Source organism: Rhinoraja longicauda, chromosome 37, assembly GCF_053455715.1.
Source record: "Rhinoraja longicauda isolate Sanriku21f chromosome 37, sRhiLon1.1, whole genome shotgun sequence".
Taxonomy (NCBI): Eukaryota; Metazoa; Chordata; class Chondrichthyes; order Rajiformes; family Arhynchobatidae; genus Rhinoraja; species Rhinoraja longicauda.
The window spans coordinates 7,916,507-7,930,005 of record NC_135989.1 but is presented as its reverse complement, the minus strand read 5'-3'; positions in this window follow the sequence as shown (position 1 = coordinate 7,930,005).

Below are 13,499 nucleotides of genomic sequence, written 5' to 3'. Positions count from 1 at the left end.
GCCACAAGCCGCTGCTGTGCTTGTGAGCTTATCCCCTGGACAGGAGTTGGGAGGGATGTTTGTTCACGTTGCCGTGGGTGGGACTTAGCCCCTGCTCTCTCACCCCCTGCTCCACTGACGATTGGCTGCAAGATAGCCCTGTTAGTCACAGCAGCATAGGGTCACTCAAACACTCAGAGAGTCCTTGCTACCAACTTTCACTCAGGGCACGCACGTTGCAAATCTACACTCTCTAAGCCACCTGAAGCCAACTCTTCCCACAGTCCAAATTCTCATCTCCAATACAAGTCGCTACCCATTATCAAAGACTTGTCCCACCCCGCTCATTCCCTCTTCTCCCCACTCCCATCCAGCAGAAGGGTCAGAAGCCCAAAAGTACGCACCACCCAGACTCAGGAACAGCTTCCTCCCCTCAGGTATCAGTTTTCTGAGCAATCGACCCGAACACTGTATACCTGTCCACATGTAGGGTTGCCAACTATCCCACTCCCAAATACGGGACAAGGTGACGTCACCGCCCTCCGCGCCCCACGTGATCTCACCCAGCCAGCGGCCGCGTGCTCCCGCTCCACCAATGGCGGCCGCCCGGGCCGGGAGGCAGGTTGCTATGCAACCTCCGTTAGGCAGCGCCCGGGCCTCCAGACCTAGACTGTCCGGAGCTAAAATGTCGGAAACCTAAACTGTCGGGGCCTACAGCATCGGGGCCTACAGTGTCGGGTCGGGGCCTACAGCATCGGGACCTACAGTGCCGGGGCCTACAGTGTCCGGGCCTACAGTGTCCGGGCCTACAGTGTCCGGGCCTACAGTGTCCGGGCCTACAGTGTCGGGGCCTACAGTGTCCGGGCCTACAGGGTCCGGGCCAACAGTGTCGGGGCCTACAGTGTCCGGGTCTACAGCGTCAAGGCCTACAGTGTCGGGGCCTACAGTGTCGGGGCCTACAGTGTCCAGGCCTACAATGTCGGGACCTACAGCGTCCGGGCCTACAGCGCCCCCCCGGGCCTTATACAGGACAAGGGCGGTCCCGTACGGGACAAACCAATTTAGCCCAAAATACAGGATGTCCCGGCTAATACAGGACAGTTGGCAACCCTATCCACATGCACCTGTCCAAATGTTTCTTAAAGGTTATGATAGTCCCTGCCTCAACTACCTCCTCCAACAGCTCGTTCCATACACCCACCAACCTTTATGTAAAAAAGGTTGCCTCTCATGTTCCTATTCAATCTTTCCCCCCCTCTCACTTTAAACCTCTGTCCTCTGGTCTTGACCCCCCTACTCGGTAAAAGACTGTGCATTTACTCTATCTATTCCCCTCATAACCTTAGGCACTTCTATCAGTCACCTCATCGTCCTGCACTCCAAGGAATAAAGCCCTAGCCTGCTTAACCTCTCCCTATAGTCCAGGCCCTCCAGTCCTGGCAACTTATTTTTCAATATCGACGGCTTTGCCCTCATCAACCTTTTTAATTACTTCCTCAAAAAACTCGATCAGATTTGTGAGACACGATCTCCCATGTCCAAAACCATGCTGACTATCCCTAATCAGCCTCTGTCTATCCAAATACAAGGACAGTAAACCCTCATTATAAGGGGGTGTATAGAGGGGGGTTGGTGTCTGTTATTGCCGATTGTCCGCTATAACAGAGTGAGGGATTATCATTGTGTAAGTAGTAGAATCAAGCAACTGCAGTTGCTGGTTAATGCACAACAGGACACAGAGTGCTGGAGTCAATAATAGACAATAGACAATAGGTGCAGGAGGAGGCCATTCGGCCCGTCGAGCCAGCACCGCCATTCAATGTGATCATGGCTGATCATTCTCAATCAGTACCCCGTTCCTGCCTTCTCCCCATACCCCCTGACTCCGCTATCCTTAAGAGCTCTATCTAGCTCTCTCTTGAATGCATTCAGAGAATTGGCCTCCACTGCCTTCTGAGGCAGAGAATTCCACAGATTCACAACTCTCTGACTGAAAAAGTTTTTCCTCATCTCAGTTCTAAATGGCCTACCCCTTATTCTTAAACTGTGGCCCCTGGTTCTGGACGCCCCCCAACATTGGGAACATGTTTCCTGCCTCTAACGTGTCCAACCCCTTAATAATGAGTCACTCAGCGGGTCAGGCAGCATCGCTGGATAACATGGACGGGTGACGTTTCGGGTAGAGACCCTTCTCCTAGACTCTCGGTCTGGGACTGGGCCTGGAATCCGGGTGAGTTCACGGCCCCTGGACTGCTGGTGGGCCGGGGGAGAGGAGAGGTGAGGATCGGAGTGGATGGCCGTAGCACGCGTGTTCGGTTGAGGGTCGGTGGTGGTGCGGTGGCAGGCGTGGGCTGGAAGTGGCTTGGGAAGCGGTGTGGGCCGGCGGTGGCGACAGAAGGTCGAGCCTGGAAGCTCCGTGATCCGGGGTGGCGTGGGCAACGCCGGTCGGTCAGTCCACTACAACCAAAATCCATTATAAAGAGGTCATATCATATCATATCATATATATACAGCCGGAAACAGGCCTTTTCGGCCCTCCAAGTCCGTGCCGCCCAGCGATCCCCGTACATTAACACTATCCTACACCCACTAGGGACAATTTTTTACATTTACCCAGCCAATTAACCTACATACCTGTACGTCTTTGGAGTGTGGGAGGAAACCGAAGATCTCGGAGAAAACCCACGCAGGTCACGGGGAGAACGTACAAACTCCTTACAGTGCAGCACCCATAGTCAGGATCGAACCTGAGTCTCCGGCGCTGCATTCGCTGTAAAGCAGCAACTCTACCGCTGCGCTACCGTGCCGCCCTAAAACAAGGGTGTACTCTTACCCCTCACAATACTCTGCATTAACTTGTCTACCATCGATGTTAAGCTCACTGGTTTATACATAGAAACGTAGAAACATAGAAAATCGGTGCAGGAGGAGGCCATTTGGCCCTTCGAGCCAGCACCACCATTCATTGTGATCATGGCTGATCATCCACAATCAGTAACCCGTGCCTGCCTTCTCCCCATATCCCTTGATTCCACTAGCCCCTAGAGCTCTATCAAACTCTCTTTTAAAGTCATCCAGTGAAATTCATCGGCGGCACGGTGGCGCAGCGGTAGAGTTGCTGCTTTACAGCGAATGCAGCGCCGGAGACTCAGGTTCGATCCCGACTACGGACGCCATCTGTACGGAGTTTGTACATTCTCCCCGTGACCTGCGTGGGTTTTCTCCGAGATCTTCGGTTTCCTCCCACACTCCAAAGACGTGCAGGTTTGTGGGTTAATTGGGTTGGTGTAAATGTAAATTGTCCCTAGTATGTGTAGGATAGTGTTAATGTGCGGGGATCGCTGGGCGGCGCGGACCCGGTGGGCCGAAGGGCCTGTTTCTGCGCTGTATCTCTAATTCTAAATCTAAAAATTGGCCTCCACTGCCTTCTGTGGCAGAGAATTCCACAAATTCACAACTCTCTGGGTGATAACGTTTCTTCTCACCTCAGTTTTAAATGGCCTCCTCCTGCATACACAGTGCCCTCCATAATGTTCGGCACAAAGTCCCTTCACTTATTCATTTGCCTCTGTACTCCACAATTCGAGATTTGTAATAGAAAAAAAATCACATGTGGTTAAAGTGGGGACCTGAAATGACTATGTATAAACACTGTTGTAATTTCTACATGGTGAAACCAAAATGTATAAAAATGCCCTTCAATAAAATCGGACAATGTGCACTTTAACCACATGTGATTTTTGTTTTCTATTACAAATCTCAAATTGTGGAGTACAGAGGCAAATAAATAAATGATGGGTCTTTGTCCCAAACATTATGGAGGGCACTTTAGTTCCCAGGCATTTCCTTTTGTGTTGTTGTGTTAATGGGTCTGGATTAAACCTGCAGCAAGTTACAATTTCATTGTTCTCTTCCCAGTACATACAGTTTGACAATTACACGTGAAATAAATATTCAGTGCCAATCCTCTCCGTTACTTCAACTGGGTTCTTAATTCCACTGATAAATATTAAGCCATTTACCTGAAAGTGGACATATTAAAATTGGAATGAAAATGGTCTAATCATGAATGATTAAAACCTTTAAAAGGACATGATTCAAACTCCGGAAAGCAGACTCCAGTCAAATTCATTTATAAAGGATACAACCAGTCTGAAGAAGGGTCTCCATCCGAAACTTCATCTAATCCTTTCCTCCAGAGATGCTGACTGACCCACTGGGTTACTCCAGCATTTTGTGTCTTTCGAATTTCGATGTAAACCTGCATCTACAGTTCCTTCCTACACAGTAGGACATGTTGTAGAAACATAGAAACATAGAAAATAGGTGCAGGAGTAGGCCATTCGGCCCTTCGAGACTGCACCGCCATTCAATATGATCATGGCTGATCATCCAGCTCAGCCATGATCATATTGAATGGCGGTGCAGGCTCGAAGTTGTTTTATTCAAGAGTGCTTAATTGGCAGGTGTACAGGGCTCTAGTGAGACCGCACCTGGAGTACTGTGTGCAGTTTTGGTCTCCAAATTTGAGGAAGGATATTCTTGCTATTGAGGGCGTGCAGCGTAGGTTTACTAGGTTAATTCCCGGAATGGCGGGACTGTCGTATGTTGAAAGACTGGAGCGACTAGGCTTGTATACACTGGAATTTAGAAGGATGAGAGGGGATCTTATCGAAACGTATAAGATTATTAAGGGGTTGGACACGTTAGAGGCACGAAACATGTTCCCAATGTTGGGGGAGTCCAGAACAAGGGGCCACAGTTTAAGAATAAGGGGTGGGCCATTTAGAACGGAGATGAGGAAAAACCTTTTCAGTCAGAGAGTTGTGAATCTGTGGAATTCTCTGCCTCAGAAGGCAGTGGAGGCCAATTCTCCGAATGCATTCAAGAGAGAGCTAGATAGAGCTCTTAAGGATAGCGGAGTCAGAGGGTATGGGGAGAAGGCAGGAACGGGATATTGATTGAGAATGATCAGCCATGATCACATTGAATGGCGGTGCTGGCTCGAAGGGCCGAATGGCCTCCTCCTGCACCTATTGTCTGTTGTCTATGTACCGGCAATGGAATAATGGCATTCTTATTTGCTCTAGCATAACAGAATAACAGAAGCATAACATGTACTGGTCCACCACCGATTTTCCAGCAAGTGGTGTTCCGGCACCTTCTTTAATCCGGGCAAAATCACGAGAGCGCACTTGAAATCCTTCCTGAAAGTCCCCCCGAAAATGTGGTGCCTCGGCTGGGTGAGGCAGCCGATCTCGACCTCATCGGGACTTCCGTGGCCCATCGGCGAGTCGAATTTACCCCCTAGGGCCGGGGCAAATCAGTTGCCATTGCCAACTCATTCACGCTGAGCCCAGCTCGGCAGCCTAGGCATTGATCTTGTATCTTGTGGTGTAGGAAAATAACTGCAGGTGCTGGTACAAATCGAAGGTATCACAAAATGCTGGTGTAACTCAGCGGGTCAGACAGCATCTCTGGAGAGAAGGAATGGGTTGAGACCCTTCTTCAGTCTGAAACTGAAACGTTTCGACCCGAAATGTCACCCATTCCTTCTCTCCAGAGATGTTGCCTGACCCTCTGAGTTACTCCAGCATTTTGTGATACCTTGTATCTTGTGGTCATCTCTTCCGAAGAGTCCATCAGGGACTATACCGGAAGTATCCTACACCCACCAGGGACAATTTTTACATTTAGACCAAGCCAATTAACCTACAAACCTGCACGTCGTTGGAGCGTGGGAGGAAACCGGAGATCTCGGAGAAAACCCACACAGGGAGAACGTACAATAAAGTATCATTGAATTATTCAATCATTGAAAGTGCTGGAGTAACTCAGCGGGTCAGGCAGCATCCCTGACGAACATGGATGGGCGATAGTTCGGGTCAGGACCCTTCTTCACTCTTAGAAAGGGTCCTGACCCAAAACATCACCCATTCCTTTTTGGAAAGGGACATTTTTTACATTTATACCAAGCCAATTAACCTACAAACCTGCACGTCGTTGGAGTGTGGGAGGAAACCGAGGATCTCAGAGAAAACCCACGCGGGGAGAACGTACAAACTCCGTGCAGACAACACCCGTAGTCAGGATCAAACCCGGGTCTCCGGCGCTGCATTCGCTGTAAGGCAGCAACTCTACCGCTGCACCACCGTGACCGTTGATACCGTTGGTCTCCTCTCAGAGGCCGGGACCTCTGTTGGTCTGGCAGGGCAAAGCGAATAATCCAGAAAGGCTCTGGAACTTGATGATTGAAAATTGGTGATGGACCCATAATACTATAATCAGTAATACCATAAATTAATAATCCGTAATACTAAATATCTAGACGTTTAACATTTTGCAAAACATAAATCCTTAGTGCAACCAAAACAACCAAAACAAAGCCCGCAAATCCCCGAATTAAAGGGGCACCATTTGCCGGAAAATCAGTGGTGAACCTGTACCTTCAAAGACACAGCCCATGGAAGATCATTGATTCAACCTACCTCATTATGGACCTTAGAACGTTTAGTTTTAGAGATGCACCAGGTCCATTAACACATTAACACTATCCAATACCCACTAGGGACAATTTAAAAAAAAACATTTACTCTTTGGAGTGTGGGAGGAAACCGAAGATCCCGGAGAAAACCCACGCGGGTCACGGGGAGAACGTACAAAGTCCATACTGACAGCACCCGTAGTCGGGATGGAACCCGGGTCTCCGGCGCTGCATTCGCTGTAAGGCAGCAACTCAACCGCTGCGCCACCGTGCCAACCTAAACTATAATGGAACTATAATGCTACAAAGCTGTGACACTATATTCTGCACTCTGGTATTTTTATCTTTGCACTACCTGTTGTACTTAAATGTACTCACGAGGAGAATGACTAGATTGCCTGGATAGCACACTTTTTCACAGTACTTCGGTGGACATGACAATAATGAACCCATACCCCAACCTGCCTTTGTGACTCGAGGAGTGGGTGAGAGCTCCCCCTGCTGGCATAGTCCTCAAGGCGGATAAACCTCCCCAGAGCTTAGTGTTGCCAACTGTCCCGTATTAGCCGGGACATCCCGTATTTTTTGGTTAAATTGGTTTGTTCCGTACGGGACCGCCCTTGTCCAGTATTAGGCCCGGGGAGTGCTGTAGGCCCGGATGCTGTAGGCCCAGACACTGTAGGCCTAGACACTGTAGGCCTGGATACTGTAGGCCCGGACACTGTAGGCCCGGACACTGTAGGCCCGGACACTGTAGGCCCAGACACTGTAGGCCCGGACACTGTAGGCCTGGACTCTGTAGGCCCGGACACTGTAGGCCTGGACACTGTAGGCCCAGATACTGTAGGCCCGGACACTGTAGGCCCGGGCACTGTAGGCCCGGACACTGTGGGTCCGGACTGTAAGCCAGGACACTGTGGGTCCGGACACTGTAGGCCCGGACACTGTAGGCCCGGACGCCACCTAGCAGAGGTTGCGTAGCAACCCGCCTCCCGGCCCCGGCGGCCACCATTGGTGGAGCGGGAGCACGTGGCCGTTGGCTGGGTGAGGTCACGTGGGGTGCGGGGCGGTGACCTCACCTTGTCCCTTATTTGGGAGTGAGATAGTTGGCACCCCTACCAGAGCTTCACCTCTCTAACTAGGACACAAAGTGTTGGAGTAACTCAGCGGGTCAGGCAGCATCCCTGGAGAAAAGGAATGGGTGACGTTTTGGGTCAGGGCCCTTTCTAAGAGTGAAGAGGGGTCCTGACCCGAACTATCCCCCATCCATGTTCGCCAGGGATGCTGCCTGACCCGCTGAGTTACTCCAGCACTTTCAATGATTCAATAATTCAATGATACTTTATTGTCGCATGTACCGAGGTACAGTGAAATGCTTTGCTTTGCATCCATCCCGGTAAAACCATACGACAGACCTGTACACAAGTGCCTCCCATGTAACATGTCTGGTGCCGACAAAGTTACAAACGTTCAGCGAACTGTCTTATCTTCTGCCTGTCGCCCAACGTGGCAGAAGCCCCTCCTCCCTGCCATGTCCCCCTTCGTTCTTCCCCCCCCACCCCCGCGGGTAGCTCTCAAAGGACCCCCTCTTGTGTCTGTCTTTGTAGACCAGCATGTTAATGTCCCTGTCTCTTCACCTCTCTAACTAATCTCTAACCTGTAAAACATTACAGATAGCGATTCATTACGGATCCCTTCTGTTTCACCCTCTCCGACTTTTTATCTGTTATAATGGATTTTGCTGGTTAGTAAAAATCTAAAATAGATTTTTAGGCACAGTGGCGCAGCGGTAGAGTTGCTGCCTTACAGCGCTTGCAGCACCAGAGACCCGGGTTCCATCCCGACTACGGGTGCTGTCTGCACGGAGTTTGTACGTTCTCCCCGTGACCTGTGCGGGTTTTCTCCGAGATCTTCGGTTTCCTCCCACACTCCAAAGACGTACAGGTATGTAGGTTAATTGGCTTGGTAAATGTAAAAGTTGTCCCTAGTGTGTTAATATGTTAGTGTTAGTGTGCGGGGATCGCTGGTCGATGCAGAGCCGGTGGGCCGAAGGGCCTGTTTCCGTGCTGTATCTCTAAAATGGAGTTGCTGCCGTTTACCAGGTTGAATGCCAGTGTGCTCAGAGTCAGTGCAGTCAAACAAGGGGGTCGTTTACCAATAGTGTGCGTTTCAGTGTCTAAACATGGAAAATAGGTGCAGGAGTAGGCCATTCGGCCCATAGAGACAGCACATGCACCTGTGCCCCATCCATTGGCCCCGTACAGTCGCGAGTGATCTGAGGGACCAGGCTCAAGGAGTGAATTCCTTCCGTCAGAGCGTGGGTTTTCTAGTTTCCAACTGGAGGCATGGATTCGAACCGCACTCCTGACATATACTTTGACACGGCACGGTGGCGCAGCGGTAGAGTTGCTGCCTTACAGCAAATGCAGCGCCGGAGACTCAGGTTCGATCCTGACTACGGGGCGCCGTCTGTACGGAGTTTGTACGTTCTCCCTGTGACAGGCGTGGGTTTCCCCGGGTACTCCGGTTTCCTCCCACACTCCAAAGACGTACAGGTTAATTGGCTTTGGTAATAAGTGTGTGTAAGATAGTGTTAGTGTATGGGGTGATCGCCGGTCGGCACGGCCTCGGTGGGCCGAAGGGCTTGTTTCTGTGCTGAATGGCTCTATGATTCTAACCCAGTGGGTCAGGCAACATTTTTGACGGAAATCAACAGACAATGTTTCATCTCAGGACCCTTCTTCAGCAGGTGACTGAGTGTGAAGAAGAGTCACGAGCAAAAACGTCAATTGTCCTTTTCCCTCCTCAGATGCTGCCTGACCCGCTGAGTTCCTTTAGCACCTTGTTTGAAGTGGCAGGGAGGGGTGCTGAGGGAAACTTGTCCCACATGCACTGACTTGCCAGCTCCAGCAGAGGAGGCTTGTGTGCCAATTATAATGCAGGTACTGTTGATCCTCGTGACCTCTGTGTTCTGGTTTCATCCCACAGATGTACAGGTTTGTAGGTTATTTGGCTTCAGTAACGATTGAGGGCGTGCAGCGTATTGAGGGCGTGCAGCGTATGTTTACTAGGTTAATTCCCGGAATGGCGGGACTGTCATATGTTGAAAGACTGGAGCGACTAGGCTTGGATACACTGGAATTTAGAAGGATGAGGGGATCTTATCGAAACGTATAAGACTATTAAGGGGTTGGACACGTTAGAGGCAGGAAACATGTTCCCAATGTTGGGGAAGTCCAGAACAAGGGGCCACAGTTTAAGAATAAGGGGTAGGCCATTTAGAACGGAGATGAGGAAAAACTTTTTCAGTTAGAGAGTTGTGAATCTGTGGAATTCTCTGCCTCAGAAGGCAGTGGAGGCCAATTCTCTGAATGCATTCAAGAGAGAGCTAGATAGAGCTCTTAAGGATAGCGGAGTCAGGGGGTATGGGGAGAAGGCAGGAACGGGGTACTGATTGAGAATGATCAGCCATGATCACATTGAATGGCGGTGCTGGCTCAAAGGGCCCAATGGCCTCCTCCTGCACCTATTGTCTATTGTCCCCAGTGTGTAGGATTGTGCTACTGTGTGGGGATCGCTGGTCAGCGTGGATTCGGTGTGCCGAAGGGCCTGTTTCAGTGCTGTATCTCTAAACTAAACTAAACTAAACTCCAGAGATGCTGCCTGACCCGCTGAGTTACTCCACCATTTTGTGATACCTTCGATTTGTACCAGCATCTGCAGTTATTTTCCTTCTAAACTAACCATGCTCTGGGTGTTGTATGACCGACAGTTACATTGTGTGGCAGGTATGTATCGCATTCTGTGCCTGACATGTATTGTGTGTATGTGTTGTGTTCTCTCTATACCACCCATATCTTGCGCACGCTACACATGCTGTTCTACAGGTTCTGTGTTCGATTTGTGTTACATGTGATGTGTTTTGGTCTCCAAATTTGAGGAAGGATATTCTTGCTATTGAGGGAGCGCAGCGTAGGTTCACGAGGTCAATTCCCGGAATGGCGGGACTGTCGTATGTTGAAAGACTGGAGCGACTGGGCTTGTATACACTGGAATTTAGAAGGATGAGAGGGGATCTTACGTTATATATAAGATTATTAAGGGGTTGGACACGTTAGAGGCAGGAAACATGTTCCCGATGTCGGGGGAGTCCAGAACCAGGGGCCACAGTTTAAGAATAAGGGGTCGGCCATTTAGAACGGAGATGAGGAAAAACATTTTCACTCAGGGAGTTGTGAATCTGTGGAATTCTCTGCCTCAGAAGGCAGTGGAGGCCAATTCTCTGGATGTTTTCAAGAGAGAGTTAGATAGACGTCTTTAAGATAGCATAGTCATATCATATCATATCATATCATATATATACAGCCGGAAACAGGCCTTTTCGGCCCTCCAAGTCCGTGCCGCCCAGTGATCCCCGTACATTAACACTATCCTACACCCACTAGGGACAATTTTACATTTACCCAGCCAATTAACCTACATACCTGTACGTCTTTGGAGTGTGGGAGGAAACCGAAGATCTCGGAGAAAACCCACGCAGGTCACGGGGAGAACGTACAAACTCCTTACAGTGCAGCACCCGTAGTCAGGATCGAACCTGAGTCTCCGGCGCTGCATTCGCTGTAAAGCAGCAACTCTACCGCTGCGCTACCGTGCCGGGTCAAGGGATATGGGGAGAAGGCAGGAACGGGGTACTGATTGTGGATGATCAGCCATGATCACAGTGAATGGCGGTGCTGGCTCGAAGGGGTGAATGGCCTCCTCCTGCACCTATTGTCTATTGTATATTGTCTATTGTCCATTGTGTGCTTCGAGTATACTGTGTACTCAACATACAGTGTGCCACAGATACTGCATGCCATTGTCTAGTTTATCTTATTATTGTCACGTGTGCCGAGATACAGTTAAAAGCTTTTTTGTTGTTGTGTGCAATCCAGTCTGAAGAAGGGTCTTGACACGAAACATCACCTATTCCGTTTCTCCAAAGATTACTCCAGCTTTTTGTGTCTATCTTCAACAAAAAGACTCTACATGATTACAATCAAGTCATCCATGGTATACAGGTAGATAGAGGGAATAATGTTTAGTGTAAGGTAAAGTCTAGTAAAGTCCCATTAATGATAGTCTTAAGGGCCTGTCCCAGTTACGCGATTTTTAAGGCGACTGCCGGCGACTGTCAAAGTCGTAGCAGGTCGCCGAAATTTTATTTTACCCCACGACAATGACCGCGACAATGACCACGACAATGACCGCGACAATGACCGCGACAATGACCACGACAATGACCACAACAATGACCACGACAATGACCACGACAATGACCACGACAATGACCACGACAATGACCACGACAATGACCGCGACAATGACCATGACAATGACCACAATGACCATGACAATGACCACGACAATGACCATGACAATGACCACAATGACCATGACAATGACCACGACAATGACCGCGACAATGACCGCGACAATGACCACGACAATGACCACGACAATGACCACGACAATGACCACGACAATGACCACGACAATGACCATGACAATGACCACGACAATGACCACAACAATGACCACGACAATGACCACGACAATGACCACGACAATGACCACGACAATGACCACAACAATGACCACGACAATGACCACGACAATGACCACGACAATGCCGAGTCAGGTCGATACAAGTTACTTTCTTTGTGAAACCAGCACCTGGCTAAGAGATTACACCGTCTTCGGAAACATTGCGAAATTCCCACGCTTACCTGACCGTCAAACTGCCGCCTCCAATCTACCTGTCAAATGTCCTGATGGTAAATAAATTGGTTAAACAAAACTATCTTCTGGTATCTTCAAATGCCTTTTCTTAATTTAATGTTACGTGCTTCTAAAAGCATCTGCGACAACCTAGCGAACCTGGGGACAGCGTGCGACAGACAGCGCCCGCAATAAGCTACGATACTTGGTGACAAGCCAGCTGTCGCCCAGAAATTTATATCTGGAACATTTTTCCGCAACGAGCCGAGATCCGCTACGATTCATTGAAGACTCCTCACGGTCACGCCCGCGACACCCCGGCGAATGTTCGGCGACAGCCTAGTCACCGGCAGTCGCCTTGAAATCGCCTAAGTGGGACAGGCACTTTCAAGGGTTCTAAATGGTAGTGAGAGGTCAATAGACAACAGACGATAGACAATAGGTGCAGGAGGAGGCCATTCGACCCTTCGAGCCAGCACCACCATTCAATGTGATCATGGCTGATCATTCTCAATCAGTACCCCGTTCCTGCCTTCTCCCCATACCCCCTGACTCCGCTATCCTTAAGAGCTCTATCTAGCTCTCTCTTGAATGCATTCAGAGAATTGGCCTCCACTGCCTTCTGAGGCAGAGAATTCCACAGATTCACAACTCTCTGACTGAAAACGTTTTTCCTCATCTCCGTTCTAAATGGCCTACTCCTTATTCTTAAACTGTGGCCCCTTGTTCTGGACTCCCCCAACATTGGGAACATGTTTCCTGCCTCTAGCATGTCCAACCCCTTAATAATCTTATACGTTTCGATAAGATCTCCTCTCATCCTTCTAAATTCCAGTGTATACAAGCCTAGTCGCTCCAGTCTTTCAACTTATGATAGTCCCGCCATTCCGGGAATTAACCTACTAAACCTACGCTGCACGCCCTCAATAGCAAGAATATCCTTCCTCAAATTTGGAGACCAAAACTGCACACAGTACCCCAGGTGCGGTCTCACTAGGGCCCTGTACAACTGCAGAAGGACCTCTTTGTTCCTATACTCAACTCCTCTTGTTATGAAGGCCAACATTCCATTGGCTTTCTTCACTGCCTGCTGTACCTGCATGCTTCCTTTCAGTGATTGATGCACTAGGACACCCAGATCTCGTCAGGACGGCTCTGGAGTTGGTGGGAGGACGGTTCAGATTCCTGATAGCAGCTGGGAAGTAACTGTCCCTGAATCCGGAGGTGTGGTTTTCACACTTCTGATGGGAGAGGAAATGACCGGGGTGAGACT